This window comes from Miniopterus schreibersii (genome assembly GCF_964146895.1).
Source record: "Miniopterus schreibersii genome assembly, chromosome: 11".
Classification (NCBI taxonomy): Eukaryota; Metazoa; Chordata; class Mammalia; order Chiroptera; family Miniopteridae; genus Miniopterus; species Miniopterus schreibersii.
Window position 1 is genome coordinate 34,545,929 of NC_138111.1, and position 15,937 is coordinate 34,561,865.

At 40.2% G+C, this 15,937-nt stretch overlaps 1 pseudogene across 1 annotated transcript; it reads left to right on the plus strand.

Annotated features, from left to right (window-relative positions):
• The first annotated feature begins 890 nt into the window (after positions 1–890).
• Positions 891–3,237, plus strand: LOC308564085 (ferritin light chain pseudogene; annotated as a pseudogene). Its single transcript has 3 exons — positions 891–923; positions 2,012–2,352; positions 2,757–3,237. The product of its transcript is annotated as a ferritin light chain pseudogene (transcript).
• Positions 3,238–15,937: the final 12,700 nt, after the last annotated feature.

Sequence of the window (15,937 nt, forward strand, 5' to 3'; positions counted from 1 at the left end):
CTCCAAGAAAAACAACTCTAGAGACAGAGAGGACAGCCGCTCTTCAGTAATCTGGGAGGTGAGTGACTAACTGGGAAATACAGGCTCACAGTGATGACAGTAGGACTGGAGAAAATTAAATTGATTTGAAAAACAGAAAATGATAAGGAGTCAGTAAGACTATGATGCCGCTTCTCTTCCAGATGATTCCACAATCACCTACCAGTTTCAAAATCCTGGACTGTGTCCCTTCTGGCCCCAGAGACTTGGAGTCGCTGAAAGTAGCCAGGCCCTCTTGCAGACTTGCATTCCCTCTTGACTGCACGGGTCTTTATAGATCGCGCTCCCTGACAGCAAACACGGAGCAAGGTTCTGGCAGTTCTGCTAGCCGCCGGCCACGTGCTAGCATTCTGCCATCTGCCTTAATCATTGTGCTAATCATAGCTTTTAAAAGTCCTTTTAGTTTTTTAATTGTCTATAGCATTCTTCAAATGTCTGAAGTCATTCGAACAGCACCCTTAAGGGGTCATGCCATTACATTTATACATTTGATTGCAAATATCAACCCCTTTTAAACTCACCCCTGATTAACTCCACCTTTCATCTGCTAGCATGTGTTTCTCACCTCAGCACTCCTCATTCAGTCTTGAGCCACTGACTTATCGTGTGACTGTGCCAGACAATTTCTAGTCACTGCAGATAAAATTACAACACATGGCTCCTAACCTCAATGAGTCGTAGCCTAGTGGAAAAGGCTAGGAAAGTAAGAAGGCATATTAAATACTGCTCGATAAATATACTACAGGTGTATAAACACATGTTTTAGAAGCCCCAAGGACTCTGGGGGCTGGGGGGGGGGGGGTGTTTCATGTAAGAAGGGACTTTTGATCTGAATCTTAGATGAGTAAAGCATGACATGCAAAGAACTTGTGAAAAACATAGAGGTAAGAGAGAGCAGCCCATGTGAATCCAGGGGATATTACAGTAATATGGTGGGATCAGATTTGCTTTTTTAGGAAAATAACTCCAGCAGTCACACTGGTTTCCTTAGCTGCATCTCAGTTTTCTCCCTCTTCGGCATCATTAAGGGTTACACTATGAGTTTCTCTCCATAGCACCTTCCTTCTTAGAGAAGAACTAGTGGAAACAGAGGACAGAACGTATCGTACACTGATCTCACTACAACCACCACAGTGACGTCTGCGGGCTTCCACAGATGTGCCCTGACTGAGTCCATCAACCCTTGCAGGCGCTGGGTTCAGTCAGTAAATCTGGCAGAAGGTCTTCAGCAGGATAACTCTTCATTTCTGAAAAGGCTGCTCTTTGCCCATCAATTCCTAAAATCACTTCGGAAGACACTGTAGCAACTCAAAAGAAGCGAACGTGCTAACATGAATCATACAACCCCAGGTGTGATACCTACTACTTAGGAAAAAGTGACCTTTTGTTTTCATCACCACTTAATTGCGAGCAAAATCCTCTGTGCTTCTCCTTGGTCTTCCCCTCTCTCGGAAAGAAAAAGGAAACGAAAAATCCTTTGGTCATCAACCCCTCATCTAAGAAGTGATTTTGGCTTTTAGGAAGAATCTGGGCCTTCCCACTTTGGCTAATTGAGTGTCTGCGTCTTGTTCCTGAGCAGCCATGAACTTCGAGCCCCCACTTCATATTTGTCAGCATTTCTTCACATCCCAATACCTTTCTGGTAAGGAAAATACCCCCCCACACACAGCAACACTGGTTCTCTCTTCAAACACTGGGTGAACTCTTAATTCTCCCATCCCCCAGCATCAGAAACCACGGCTTGTGTAAAGAGCGCGGTGAGAAAACACCCCTTAATGAGGCCAACAGCTCATCAGCGGCCGTCTCCAGGGAAACCCACAAATACGCACCTCCCCAGTCATGACTCTCATTAGCTTTGATAGGGGGAAAATAATAAGACAGGAGAAGGGTCAACATTCGTTTTCTGCCTCTGCCAGCAAAAGACAGGTTTTTTAAAGCTTAAAACGGTCCCCGTTGAAACTGTCATTCCCAGATTACAGCTGGCAGCACTGGGAGCACCGTGGCACCGACAGTCACCGCGCTTGCTCCCACCCAGTTCCCTGGGAAGAGCTCGGCGCCTGTCAGCGTGCACCCTGGTCCATGGAGCAGGGCCGCCGGACGGCACCCTCTCCAGGGGCTGGGCATTATTACCACCTGCCCTTCTGCTGGTGCGGAATTAACTTGTTCTGACTGTGTGACAGTTCTGACGACTGCACAGTTTGAGGCAAGGGGCCGGGTCACACGCCGCTGCGTGCACCGGCTGTCACTAACTGTGCCACTAAAACCAGACAAAACCTTATCAGAAGAGATCAACTCTTCTGGTGACAGAGATAAGTGACTCCACTCGTGGGCTGCTCACGAGGGTTTTGTTCAGTTCTAGGACAGTATCAGCTGACAAAAGGACTTGATGTTTCAGGGAGACACAACCGACGCTGGCAAGAGCAAGGAGGCAGAGAGGCAGACAGGGAAAATCACACCGAGACTAATGAGAGAATGCTGAAGGAGATAGGCTGTTAGGAGGTGGCAGAAGAAGACAGTGTTGGCAGTGTCCTCGATGGTCCCCTGGATCTGTCTCTTGCTTCAACTGTGTTTGGATGGAACAGACCCAGAGATGCCCCTTCCTCCAGCCTCAACCACCCTCCAGCCTCTTTTCCAGCCGACACCTTCAGAACCACCTCAGCCGTCCTCAGCCTCCAAGACCAGCCAACACCCTTTTTAGCTGAACAACCATGAATTAGCTCCCAAATTCATCAGAATTATTTCACTGAGGTGGAGGCTGCGGTCAACCGTCTGGCCAACCTGCATCTGCGGCCTCCTACACCTATCTCTCTCTGGGCTACTATTTCTACTGCAACCATATGGCTCTGGAGGGCATGGACCACTTCTTCCCAAGTTGGCTGAGAAGTGTCAGTGCCGGAGCATCTCTTAAAAATGCAAAACCAGCGTGGTGGCCGAGTTTTCTTCCAGGACGTGCTGAAGCCATCCCAGGATGAGTGGACCAAAACTCAGGATGCCATGAAGCCACCATGGCCTTGGAGAAGAACCTGAACCAGGCCCCTTGGAATCTGCAGGTCCCAGGTTCTACCTGCACAGACCCTCATCTCTGTGACTTCCTGGAGAACCACCTCCTGGATGAAAAGGTGAAACTCAAGAAGACACCTGACTCACCTCTGCAGGCTGGCTGGCCTCCAGGCCTCAAGCAGGATTAGGAGCTTTTGAAGCCCAGAGGCCTTTGAGGGGCCTCTTCTGCATTCTTCTGGTGTCTGGCTTTTGCCTGAGCTTCTCCCTGAAACCACGAGACATCCTTTTAACCACCGTGGAGCCCTGGTCTGTGCATTGAACCAAATGGAAACAATAAAGCTTTTTGCAGCAAAAATGAAAAAAAGGAGATATTGTCTTCGTTCTTGAAAATCAATGACATAAACTCCCACATTATGCCTATTTTAGAGTCATAAAACCACCAGCAAGAAAATAGAGCAATCAACCTTGATTTTATTAAGTACAGATTCCATTGCATGTTTGACGCTATGCAAGGTATTATAAAGGCTACAAAAACATGAACATGACCCCTAACTTTAGTGACCTTACAACTTAGCTGTTAAGACTCATTTTCATAAAAATATAGAATGTGGTAAACATCATTCTCTTTGCACAGGCCTGTTCACCCTGTGGGAATCTGAAGACCTAGACTCAGCCCCAGAGAGAGAGACGCTAAAGAAGAGAAAGGCAGGGCATGGAGAAATCACAAGGAAGTTATTCCACAGCTCCTCCCACACTCTGTGAGCTGCCCCAAGTCATGATTCTAGCTACAGCCACCCCCCCTTATCCATAGGGAATACTTCCCAAGACCCTCAGTGGATGTCTAAAACCACAGATAGTACTGAACCCCATATGTACTATGGTTTCTCCTTTACATACATACCTATGATAAAGTTTAATTTATAAATTAGTCACGGTAAGAGATTAACAATAACTAATAATAAAATAGAACAATTTTAACAACATACTATAATGAAAGTTATGTGAATATGGTCTCTCTCTCTCAAAATATCTTATTTTACTGTATTCACCCTTCTTGTGATGATGTGAGATGATAAAATGCCTACGTGATGGGATGAAGTGAGGTGAATGATGTAGGCACTGTGATGTGGCACTAGGCTACTATTAACCTTCTGACAATATGTCGGAAGGATCACCTGCTTCAGGTGATCCCAGATCATTGAGCCATGATGATGTCAATGGTTGAAGATCCTCAATAGTTAAATTGTTTATTTCTGGAATTTTCCATTTAATATTTTCGGACTGCAGTTGGCCGAGGGTTACTGAAGCCACAGAAAGCAAACCTGCAAGTAAAGGGGACTACTGTATTCTCTCCTCTCTTTTTGCTTGTGCCTGAGGAAAGGCCCTCCCAGTTCCAGGCTAAGGATCAGCTTGCATGCTCTTCCTATTATCACAGTGGTGTGCTACCAAACTTACTCCCTTCCTAGAAGGGATCAGATTCAGGGAGCCTGGCAACTTTGTTAAGCCCCAGGTTTACCCTTCCATCTCCTCCATCCCCTATCCAACCCAAACATGTGTAAGTTCAGTGACAGGAACAACCTGACTATCCAGCCCATGGTTGCCCAAACTAAAGAGATGGATTTCTTTACAACCGGGGCATTCGTTAGCTGTGTGTGAACTTAGTCAACTTATTTAATCTCCCTCAGTTTCCATTTTCTTAATGGCAAAGATTGACATAAAAAAAAGGGGGGGGGATTACATTGAAGTACCTAGCATGGTGTCTGGTATTTGGTAGGTAATGAATAAATATTGGTTTGTTTTCATTCTCTAATAGTGACACCGAATATCTAGTTAATTTGTGTGTACAATCTCTAAGTCCTTAATTAGTAAATTCTCATTATTCACAGGTTCCGTATTTAAGAATTCACCTAATTGCTAAAATTTATTTGTGACCCCAAAATAAACACTCATGGTGCTCTCATGGTCATTCATAGATATCCACAGAGCAGAGAAAATTTCGACCCACCCAATGCACACATTCTCAGCTGCAGTTGAGCAGGATGAAATTCTGCCTTCTTGTTTCAGCTCTCATACGATAAACAAGTGTCCTTTTCACAGTCTGTTTAGTGTCACAGTGCTAAAGGGCTTTCTACTAGTGTCCTTGGGACAAGAAGGTTGTAATGTGCCTTATAGAGAAAATACGTATATTAACTAAGCTTCGTTCAGGCATGAGCTATGATGCTATTGGTTCAATGTTAAGGAATCAACAACAGTAACCTGCACAAAACAGATGGATTGATAAATTAACAAAAGTGTTGTCAACCAGAGGCTTACAGGGACCTAACTCTGTATTTTCCTTAGGAGCAACAGTTCAGTATTTGCTAACTCAGAGTTCAAAGTAACTTTATAGACTATAACTACCAAGAATAATGAAAATCCATATGTCCTTTTTAATGTCCACACCCATCCTGGGAAGCAAGTGGATAATAGAAGGGTCATTAAATGCATTTTTTAAAAGCACAAACGATCTGAGTACTGAAAGTTCTTAGAGTGCAAAGGATCTTAGGAGAAAGGAGAGGTGGATGGGCAAGGGGAATAGATATGACCTAGTCAATGGAAAGTGAGGGGCATCCTTTGACCAGAGCACAAGATAGTATTGGGACTTGTGGGACATGTACACTTCCTGGGGTTCCCTCAGTATTACTCATAAGTCATTTAGGATTACTGAATAGATTATATCCCTTCTCCTTTCCCTCAAAGCTCCTCTGATGAGCTTAAGGACTTGTTTGGCACTTGTCTATAATCAGCAAGGTAGGAGTTGATACACTAAATCTGGGATGAACTTCAAAAACGAGAATCTGATGACACATCAAAAACATCAGAGTTTCATCCTGGCTGGTGTTGCTTAGTAGTTAGAGCACTGGTTTGATTCCCTGTCAAGGGCACATCCTGGGTTGCAGATTTGGTCCCTGGCCCAGGTCGGGGTGCGTGTGGGAGGCAACCAATTGATGTGTCTCTCTCATATCAATGTTTCTCTCTCTCTCTCTCTCTCTCTCTCTCTCTCTCTCTCTCTCTCTCTCTCCTCTCCTGCCTATTTACCCTCCTCCTTTCCACTCTCTCTAAAAATCAATGGAAAAAATATCCTCTGGTAAGGATTAACAAACAAACCCAAAAAAACTCAGTTTTTTTTTTTAGTCAACCTCTCAGCTAACTCAGGTAAGAAGAATAAAAAGATTAATTGTGTCTCTATCTGTTCATCATCTTCTTTACTGTCATTTCCTACCCTGAACACACCCTTCTCTTGAACAGCAAAGGGATTTAAAGAACTCTAAAACTCTACTCTTTCAGGAAAGTTTAGAATCATTGTATTAAGGACAGGAAGGGAGCTTGGTAGCCATCTGTTCTGATTCCATCTTAAAATGGGAGCTCTAAGTTCTGGGAGTTAGTGTGACAGGTTGGGACCACAGCCTATTTCTTACAATGTCCAGGTGAGTGGACTTTCCATATCTATTGTAATTATATATGCAGAGTTTCCAGGAGAGGTTTGATTTTGAAGATGTTTGGTTCCATCTTTGCTCTAAGAGTCCTTGTTGTACCTGTTAGTCTCCGGGGTTTCATCTGCTTATACAAAATAGCTGAGCCACTGCAACAGCCTTTTGGTTGAGCTCCCTGACTCACAATGCTTGCCCTTCTAATCCATCCTACATTTTTTTGCCAGACATTTTTGCATGAAATGTCATGTTAATCATTCCTGCTCCTGCTCAAAATCCTTCGTGTCTCCACAGGAAGACACGAATCAACTTGGAAAATGTTATTATTCTAGTGTGCTGGAAAAGCCACGTATTTTACAGGGAAGTTGGCCTGAGGCTTCAGTTTGCCAGGTATAATCCACTTTGTGCCTGTTATCACAGCTAATAGCAACCCCTTTGACCCTCAAACATGTCCTACTTTGGACAAATACGTGTTATGATAACCCTAGTTATTAGAGTTACGATGCTACATGCCCTCCACCAACATAATCATATTTTATCAGAAGTTGCAGACACCACAAGGAACCCCTCAGTGCAGCTTATCACAGTGTTCTGAGCTCACCTTCCACCCAGCAGCACATCACAGGCATGAGACTGAGGAGGAGCAGCGTCCTGATTAGCAAGATAACGCAGCTACCTGGTGCAGACTTCACCCTCTGTCCTGAGGTTCTGTCCCACCTTTCCCTGTACACCCTTGGTACCTTATGGTTTTCCACCCGAAAACACAGAAGGATTCAGGCTTTACTAGACATCTGGATGTCTGTCTGCCTCTTGCATGTCCAGCCTCACGAGGTCAGCACCTAAGCACTACTGGAAATATTAGCCAGGGAGGTGCGAACTCTCTGCCACATACGGAAAAGGAGGTTGTCACCAGGAGACCTAGTTATAGAGTTGTTTTTTTTAATTGCAGGTGTAACCTTGCTGAATCCTGGCACATTTATTCTAATGAAAGGGAATTTTTAAAATAGAGTCAAATTACCTCCATTTTGAAAATATTTGGGAAATAAACATTCATAATCCTATCATCATACAGCTACTAACATTTTGTGTATTCCTGTCCAGTCTTTGTCATGTATATAACATTTTCAGTCTGCATCACAGTATACAGATAATTTCCTACCATGCTTTTATCAGAACCATTTTTCCAAATTCTTACATAGAGTTACTGATTATAAATGCACACACTTCACGGTGTGTTTGGAGTTGCTTTCTTACAATTTCTCTGGTTCTAATATTTTATTAAGCACTGAGAATAGTAAAGTAAAAAAAAAAATAAATGCTTTTACTAAGGAAAAATGTTGGACTCCTTCTGAAGATCAAATTTGAATTCTTGAGATTTATTTGAATAGCTCTGACACCTTCTTCATATATTAGTCACAAACTTAAAGAAAATAGGAAAGGGAGGGACAGAAGCCAAGAAAAGGAAGAAGAGGAAAGGAGAGGAGGGAGAGGGAAGAGAGAGCAGGGAGGAGGGGATGGAGGACTTACAATTACAAGGATAAATGGACGGTCTTACTTCTATTCTGACATTTGCTTCATGTAAATGATGGAGATATCATACCAATTCATTTGAATACACGTCAAATCTCTCCACAAATTACAATAAATGTCAGTATCATTCCGATATTTAAAAACAAAAGCTATCTGTAATTCGGACATGACCCTTTCCCTCTTGTCTACTCCATCATGTAAAATAGCCACTGCCTGGCCTTTAAGGCCTTCTAAACTCTAGCTCACAGATGCAAACTCAATTTTATTTCACACAAAACCTTATCTCAGTCAGGACTGCTTACTGGGAAACCAACACACAGGGGTTGCAGGTTCAGTTGTGGAGGAATAGCTTGTACCAGAATAAATCATCTACAACTAAGAATTATAATCTCTGGGCAATTTTTTTTAAAAATAAAAAACTATTTGAAGGCACTGGAGAACAATCAGAAGTATACATAAATTGGAGAGTAGGAAACCCGTGAGAAAAGGGAACTGAGCTGAGTGAGAGCATCACTTCTATAGCTTCTCTCTTAAGAGAACTCCCAGCCCGAGGGATGCTAGACAGCTAAAGTTCAAGCAGAACGGTAGTCTTGTTGGCTTGAAGTGTCTGTGAACAGAGCTCAGCACTTCCAGAGTAGCTGGAGATTAATAAAGGAAACTCAGAAAATGAAGGAACCCCCAAATCTGGTATGTAACTCCCTTCAAATCTTTGGCTGACGTTTATACTATGTTTGCACAAGGAAGACTGCAAGGAACCCAGCAGAAAGCAACAGCTGGAAGGCTAAGAGAGATGAGCAGAAATATTCGATGCTGTCCACTGTTGAGAGGAAGGCTTGGAAGTTCAAGTGCTTCCAAGTTAGAGGGTTTTGGTAAACACCTTTGGCTTTCCACTGAAACCCCAGAAGAACACATCCTAGGATTAAAGTGTATGTCTCTGAATTAAAGGAATCACCCTACCAATACAAATGATAAAATCAAACATACTCATCTTAATAAAGCCAAGCTTCCATGAGTTCAAAGGGATCAGTCAGTAACTGAATTGCCTGGAAGAACAAAAAGTAATACTCTTCAGTGGAATGTAAAAAACCCAGAGATTTTACAATGAATCGTTCATAATGTCCAGTGTACAGTATGTAAGCAGTAGGCATTCAATGAGACAGGAAAATGTGACCCACCATTAAGAGAAAAGACAGTCAATAGAAATTAATCCCAAGATGACCCAAAGACTGGAATTAGCAGACAAGGACTTTAAAGCAGCTATTGTAAGTATATTCAAGGACTTAAAGGAAAAACTTTTCAGAATTACTAAAACTGATAAGGCATATCAAACAGACAAATAGAAAAATTTTTTAAAGAACCAAAGGGAAGCACTACAACTAAAAAGAGAAATAATTAAAACTGTAAAATTCACTAAAAGGGCTTAACAACAGATTGGAGACTACAGAAGAAAGAATCAATAATTTTTAAATCATAATCAACAAATTATTTAGTATAAAGAACAGAGAAAATAAAGATTCAAAAATAAAATAAACAAAAAAATAATAATAAAATAAAATAAAATAAACAGATCATCAGTGGCCTGTGGGGCAATATTAAGCTCTCTAATATGGGCAATTAGAGTCCCAGAAAAACAGAAAAAAGAAAATGTGGAAGAAAGAATATTTGAAGAAATCATTATTATTATTTTTTATAATTTCCAAAATATGATGAAAAATGTTAACTTACTATTCCAAGAGCTCACTGCATCCCACACAGAATAAATTTTTTAAAAACAAAAGAAAACCACATCTAGAAACATCACAGTTAAGCTGTTGAAAACCAAAGGTAAAAAGAAAACCGTAACAGCATTCAGAGGGGAAAAGAGACACATGACATAAGGGAAAACAATAATAAAAATGAAGACTAAGTTTATTGGTAATAGTGGAGGCCAGAAAACAATAGAATGATATTTTTTTAACTGCAGAATAAAAGGGGTGGAGGACCTATCAACCTAGAATTCTATATCAATTGAAGAAACCCATGGTATTTTATGATACTTCATGATACTGAAAACTTGAGAAAGACATTCATCACCAGAAATAATAAATTATGTGTAAGAAATGGTAAAGGAAATTTGGGAGATTTTAGAGAAATAAAACAAATGGAAACACAGATCTATGGGAATGAATAGAGTACCAATAACGATAAATATGAGAACAATTATAAATGATTACTTTTTCTTCTCTTAATTTTCTGGTGGAAGTGTTAAATTATACAGCCACTTAAGAAAATGTTTTGACAGTTTTTCATAAAGCTAAATACACACTTGATCTATAAACCTGCAATTCCATATCTAGGTATCTACCCAAGAGTAATGTAACTGAATGTCCACAAAAATACTTGCTTATTATTTTTATAATAATAATGTTTAATGTTTATTAACAGTTTTTAATGTTTATTACTGACAACTCATAACAGCTAAAAACTGGAAGTGATCCAAATGTTTCTCAACAGGAAAAGCAAATCATGGTATATTCATACAACAGAATATTATTCAACAGTAAAAAAGAATGAATTACTGACAAACGACATGGATAAATCTCAAAAGTATTATGATGAGTGAAAGAAGTTAGATTCAAAAAATATAATCCCTTTCATATTAATCTCCAGAATAAGAAAAACTGGTCTATGGAAGTGGAAATCAGAAAACTAAGTGCCATGGGAGTTGGGAATGACTGGAACTGGGTAGAAGGGACCTTTCTGAGATGATGGAATTTTTTTTATAATGATGGTAGTTATGCAAGTACATACATTTATCAAAACCCATCCAACTGTATTCTTAAGACCTGTGCATTTCACTGTATATAAATTTTATCTGCACTAAAAGACTCTAACCAACATTGTTCATCTTCCTGGAATACACCCCGCCCCCACATCCCCTTCTCTCACAAGTCCATCCAGATCCTCCAGAAGCTCTCGCTCCACCAACAAGCATTTCTTGACAGTGCAGGTTTGCATGGAGTTCTCAGTCTCTCCTCTCGGAAGTGTACAATGTGTTTTAGCTTTATCTCCCTAAACAAATGGGAAGTTTCCTGAGGGCTGGGATTGCACTTTATGCACAAATGGCAATGCTAAGGGCACACAGGGCATGTGATTTAACTCAACCCCTGAGCAAGGCACCACGCTGAGTGTTGTGGGTAATTCTCAGGGGAGTGAGACACAGATTCAATCCTTTGAGGCACACCTTTCAATGGATGAGCTAAGCAGGCACACAAACCATCATGATCCAAAGAAAACTATGAGAAAACAAGAAAGTGTCCTGCAAGAACTAGGCATGAAAAATCAGTCCAACTTGGGAGATCTGGAAGTTCCTGCTAACAAAGTTTGAATTCATTTAAAACCTTAAAGAAGAAGTAATATTTTCCATTTATTGAATGCTTATTATGTGTCAGGCATGGCGCTAAGTACTTATGTACAGCATGCCATCTGATCTTAATAAAAACCCTCTGAGGTCTGTCTTGTTATTTTTCCATGTTATTAATGATGAACTTGATCTCCGGTCATGCAACAAGGCCACATGGTTACTAAGTGTCCAATAAGTGGATTCAAACCCAGAGACATGTGACTCTGGGACCTACCACACTGTTTTAACAGAAAGAGAAGAGAGGACTAGGACATTTCACACAGAAAGACTTGAAGCAAGTCACAGAAGAGAGTGCATGGAGTAGTAACATGGGATAATTTATTAGAAAGTTGGAGATGAAGGGCCTTAAAGACCAGGCTCAAATTTTTGGGTTTTTTCCTCCATGTCATAAGTATACTCTGATTGAAAACTCTTCTATGGTAGGTTTTATAAGTAATAAGTCAAGGGATCATTTTCTAAAAATAATTAGGAGTCATAGTTAGGAAACTTAAAATAATGATTATTCTGTTGTCTGTGGGAGAGTGCTCTCTCTCCTTTTCATCACATTACGGCTTGTTACATCTACACAAAAATGGCCTCATGAGAGCTCTCTGCTCTGATAAATTCACTGTGCTTGGTCCATGTACTGAGTTTTGTGGTAAAAAAAAAAAAAAAAGCTAGCATTTATACCATCTATATACCATCAGGATGGGCTTAGATAAGCGAGAGAAACCCATCATCTAGAAAACAAACTCATCCATACTTCAGTGGAGTGTCTAATTCTCTCTCACTCTCAGCCCCCAGAATTCAACCCTAACTATCCCCACACCACTACCAAGAGATCAGAAAGCTTTCCCAAAAGGGACTTACCTATTCACCAGAGATAATGCCACATTATTCAAACATTACCATAGTCGTATTTCCTCCTTTGAAGGTTTAAATTGAATTCACTAGGAGAGAGACAGATAAGCTATTCTCAAGTTTAATGAAAAAGAAAATATTAGTGCACTGATCAAAACTATGATAATAATTGATAAACTAATGCCCACTGTTACTCATCTGTGCATCATAGTCAATGCTAAAGCTGATGTCTAAAGGGTAGAAGGGTATGCTTTATTGCATGCTTTAGACCAATCTTATTCCCCTCTCTCCATTTAGACATCAACTTGCAAAAAAAAAAAAAAATATATATATATATATATATGTATGTATGTGTGTGTGTGTATATATATATATACACACACACACACACACACACTTTTTTTGAATTCAAAGCTTTGGGTACTCTTGTTGACTGGAGTCCTTGAAATGTGCACTGATTACAGTTCCGACGTAATGTACATTAGCAGAGAGCTCAAGTATTATACAATAACCTGAAATTAGAGCATCATAAGAGGCTAGTTAATGAAGACGAAGTAATGCTGGAAGTGCTAGCCTTTTATTCTCAAGTCAAAAAATGCATTAGAAAATATGTTTTAAGAATAGGTCATAAAGAATGTAAATGCAAAGCAGAAGAAAGGAAAGAGGAAAAAAACTCCATTGGGCAGGGGAAGGGGAAATGGAGAGAGGGAGAGAGGCTGTGCCTTGCCGGGGTATGCATAATTCAGAGTACAGAGTGAAGAGGCTTCAGAACAAAAGTTCTATTCATTCAGATACAGTGGCACCGGTTCCACAATAACCAGTAAGATCCTGCCTGCAATCTCTAAGCAGCAGCATTTGAATTTGAGGGCCCATTTCTATGAAAATCTTCCATATTATATTCCTATACCATGCTCTAAGAGGCCAACCCACCCTTTCTACCATCTGTTTCATTTCCAGCAACCTACAATAACCTCTCTGAAGCTTATGATTAAACATTTTTAAATAGAGTAGTATGGAAAATAAATAACTAAAGAAATTATTTAGAGGGGAAATAAGAGTAAAACATAAGATGAGGCATGGGGAAATATGAGTCCACGAACTTTAGATCTTATGATCTCAGCTCAATGCTAAAGGTGGAATGCAAATATGGTCCTGGCTTCCTAGCTTCTAAAACAAAGATCAAAACAAAGATAGAAAAAGCAGGTGGTTATGGCAGTGTTATTCCAACTCTTCAGTCTCAGAATCTCTTTACACTTTAAACTTATTGGAGGACTCAAGGAACTTTCTGTGTGGGGCTTATATGTTACATCTATTGATATTTATCTAGCAATGAAAACTGAAAAAATGTTTAAATATTTATGAATTCATTTTAAAATGACAATAAACCTATCATATAGTAACAAATATATTTATGAAAAGTAACCATATTCTCTCAAAAAATTTAGATGATTGGCATTTACATTTTCACAAATCTTGTTTACTTCTGGTTTGATAGAAAAAAGTGGGATTCTCTTATCTGCTTCTGCACCCAGTCTGTTGTGGTACCACATGTAAACCCATGGAAAACCACTGCACACATGAGAAAGCAGGAGCTCAGAAGTCAAATATCATCTTTATGTTATTGGGAATATAGTTTTCATCCCGGGGACCCTTGCGGATCCCCACAAGACACTTTGAGAATCACAAAGTTACAGGAAACACAGGTCCTATAAGACAAAAGCAAAGATTTCTCAAGAGGTGTATGGTCTTTGGAAGAGTGAGTTCTGAGAATCAAAACAAAAACAAACACAAAAACAAAAACATGTTTCTTTGAGTCATAGATGGAGCAACATGTGATGCTGTGTACCGCATGCCCAGCACTATCCCCACAATAAATGCAGTAGTGAGTAGTAGATAGTTAGCCATTCAGAAAGGAGATATGCATGCATCCCCTATTTCCCATAACGTATAGCTTCTGGACAAGATGTGAGTTAATCAAATCAATACTTCCTGTAATTGATGTCAAGTGCATTTTGTAATTATGTTTTGTGGTCTGTGACTTTTATGAGCTTGCTCCATAAAACAATTAACAAATCCATAAAAATAATACTTATGGACATTGTTGTGTGTGTGTTTTTCACTTAAAGCCTTCGGCTTTATCCCTGTTGTGAATAAAGGATACAGTATCACCACACTTCATGATTTTCAATACCTGAGTAAGAACATCATTTCTCCTCCTTCCAAACTATTCTATTTTAGCATGCTTTTTATTTATAAATACTTAACAGACAAGACTGCAGAGCAGTTAAGAGAATAACCGGACTCAGGTGCACCTGCATTTGAATCTCAACTCTATCCTTTATTGGTTTTGTAACCCTGAATACTTTTTTTAGCTCTTTGAGCCTTAATATCTTCATACATAAAATGAGAGTAATAGTAGCAGCTACCATTAGGCCATTATGAAAATTAAATGTAATACAGAAAAAGCATCAGCACAATTCTTAAAAATTACTGAAACATGTTAGTTATCACTAACTATAATTATTATAGACTCTTCTCCTGACATCTCTCCTCTCCCAAGATAACTTCTTTGGTTCTATGGTCAAGAGCACACAGTGAACCCAAAAAGAAGGTGGGAAATGATAGAGGAATGGAGACCAAGAGAAGGGAAGACCAGAGAAGATACAGAGGCAGAGCTAGGAACTTGGGACAGTGCCTGATCTAAGGGAAACTGAACTAGGAATCAAGCAGACCATGAGGATTTCCATGTCTGAACACCTCCAATCCTTCCATGGGATAAGCAATGAATGCCCCTGAACACTGGGTTTCTGTGCCTGTTTCTATTGTGAGTTTCTATAATGATCAATGAATTTTATTGATGGACTGCTGTGCCTAGCACATTGCACCTATGTTCCCTTAATGGTCATGCTGGTGGACTCCCAACTACCTCAGGTGATTAGTTTAACCATTATTGGTAATATTCATTCCCTTTTTCAGCAATTAGTTTAGTACTGGGAATTCTGGCTTAGGTCCCATGAGACAAAATCAGCTTTGGGAGGAGGGGGTATAATAGCAAAGATTATTGGTCAGTAAATATCTACTACCCAAACTCTTTCACTGAGAATGAAGTTTATTTCTCCATTGCATTTGTGTTAGACTTGGCTACGTAACTTGTTTTGGCCAGTGGAATGTTAGTACAATAGTAGGTCACAGGACTTAAATGTGTTTGCACAGTATGACTTGGTTCTGGCTCTTAATTGATCCACCATCAGAAGAGATGTCCTTGGTAGTTGCTGTCCTTCGGCCCATGCCCCCAAACAAACACCTGTGAAGCAGACCTGAACAAGCCCACAGAGGTATTCCCAGAAGCCCTACTGACGAAAGCAGATCCACCCAGCCCAGGACAGCCAAACCACAGTTGACCTAAGAATATGAATTTATATACATTTTCTATACCACAAACTTTTAGGACAGTTTATTGCTCACCATTATTGTGGCGATAGCTGACTGATACAAATGGTTAGGCAAAGTGTCTGGGAAATATTGTTTTAACTCCTAAAAAAAAGACATACCAGAAGAGAATTCTGGATGTGAGAGCTGAAGCTGCTGCAACTATCTTGCAAACATGAAGAAGCCAGCCTGGCACTGAGGAGGCCCTATCCTCAGTATCATTAAT